At 37.3% G+C, this 2,204-nt stretch overlaps 1 pseudogene; it reads right to left on the bottom strand.

The window, feature by feature from the left end:
• On the bottom strand, window positions 901–1,676 carry LOC102185382 (annotated as a pseudogene).

The raw sequence follows: 2,204 nt of genomic DNA, 5'->3' as shown, positions 1-2,204 counted from the left end.
TTCAGATACTTCTCATTATTTGTTTTTGGAAAAAGCATAAGGAAATTGGCATATTGTTTATTTTTTTAAAAATATTAACAATAAGTATCAGAGTTTTATTTTTTCACACTAGTGAGCATGAGCCATTTTTAAAAAAATCTGTTTATTTTCTAATTCCGTATTTTTACATTGAGTACCTTAGGGAAGAAAATAATTGCAATGATTTTAATTCATAATATAATTAATCCCTGGGTTCAATAAATATCCTTTATAATTATACCCAGTCAACATTAAAAATTTTTGTAGACACTAAGTCAGCTAACAAAATAAGTAAAATAACTATATGAAATATAAATCTCAGGAATGGGGAACATCCATGATCAGTTAAGTCACTTTGCCACTGTTTTTTTAACATTATTCACATTGACTTCAATCACAAACACATTCATTGCAAGTGCTAACTTACACCACTGATGCTAACATCTTAAAACTAAGATCTTAAAAGCAACTTCAGTTTAATGCAAAGAAATTCAAGAAGAAAATTTTTGGACACTTGATCAGAAGATTTTGGTGGCTGTCAAAATACTCATGTGTACACAAAGGTACAAGAAAGCCTGAGAAAGAAGAGTTGTTTCCGTTTCCCATTGAACACAGGATCCAAGAAACAAGTGAACCAAATATTCTATTGAAATTAGCCGTCCAACCATACAGTGCCAATAAAGAACTTCTTACGTTAGTAATGGACTACATTTTAAAAGCCTTGGCAAATGTTACTTACGAAAATGAAAATATTTAGAGTAATATTTACAAATACAAACATAATTAACTTTTTGCCTTCTATAAGTAATAATCTTTGAAATGCTAAAAATGAGGTCCAACTGCAGTTCTTTTCTGGTGTGGCAAGCTGTAGATGCACATGGTCTATTGATTTACCTTCTCGAAGTTTTTTTGGAAGCAGTTGGATGGGGCTTAATTGCAGGAGAAGCTGATGTCCTATTGGCTGGGCAGACTTCTGCATTGGTTTCCACAAACTGAAATGCCTTCACCAAGCAGAGGGTTTCTTCCATTCTTCAGCCCACTGGGAGATCACTGATGCTCAAATGCTTGATGGCTCCATTGGCATCAATTATGAAAAGGACTCATAGTGAAGGATCAGAACCTTCTCACTGCATGTTATAGTGTCAGGGGAGCTGTTTAGTCAGATCTGACAAGAGCTTACTGTTCATGTGGCCCCAACCAGTGTTCTTCCTCTGTGTGTTTAGCTAGGCCAGGTGGCTGAAGTGGGAACCCATTGACACTGCAGCAAGTTCACAGTTCACATCATGAAATTCACTGGCTTTGTCACTGAAAGCAATTGTGAAATTTCTGTTCACAAAAGTGAAATCCAAAGGATAGAAGAAGAGGACCAAATATTTCCCCTTAAAGTCATCAGTTTAGTCGCTCAGTTGTGTCTTTGAACTCTCTAGTGCCAATGGCTGTACCCTTAATATAGTGCACTTGCTGGGTGATGGCAAGGATATGGTGTGAGGAACTGATGCTAGAGGCCAATTTTGCTTGGCCAGAACCAGACCACAATGCATTTGTCAAGCACATTCTTCAGCAGACATAAGGGCTGCATAGGCAGAAATGCCTCAAGGAATGGCTATCACATGTTGGACAAGCGATGCCCAGAGTAACCGTCTCATCGTGGAGGCCATGTGATGACTTGTGATGACCAGTGACAGTCTCTTATTGAGATTAAAAACTTTTTTTTCCTTAAAGTTTCTACCAACTTCATGAGAAAAAGACTAAAACCTGTATTTTTAGCTTTTAGACAAATGACTAGTTTGCCTCATTTCTGGTTTTTCAGTTTAAATTAGTAAGTACATAAGTAAATTGAGTGCTTTTATATCTATCTTTCTGCTAGATGAAAGAAAAATTAATGGTAATAAGAATAAGTTGCCCTAGCATGAGAGAATGGAACCCAAAGCTGTATTTGAATTGTGGTTGGAAGTATGAAGGGATGGTTGGAACTTCGGTAGCAGCATAGAAGAGGTGAATGGATTGCTCGAGTGGCCTAGGTGTGAGAAGTGGCTTTTTGGAGGAGGTGACCTGGTTGCCAAGCAGCAGGTGAAGAGTGGACCAAAGTGAGAGCGAAATTGCACAGGCACTAATTGTGAAGACATATTTGTTTACTACAACTGCACTATTAGTTGAAGCTCTGTCACACCCTCTGTTTTGGGTAA

This window comes from Capra hircus, chromosome 14 (genome assembly GCF_001704415.2).
Source record: "Capra hircus breed San Clemente chromosome 14, ASM170441v1, whole genome shotgun sequence".
In the NCBI taxonomy this organism is placed as follows: Eukaryota; Metazoa; Chordata; class Mammalia; order Artiodactyla; family Bovidae; genus Capra; species Capra hircus.
This window is presented reverse-complemented; position numbering and strand designations above follow the sequence as displayed.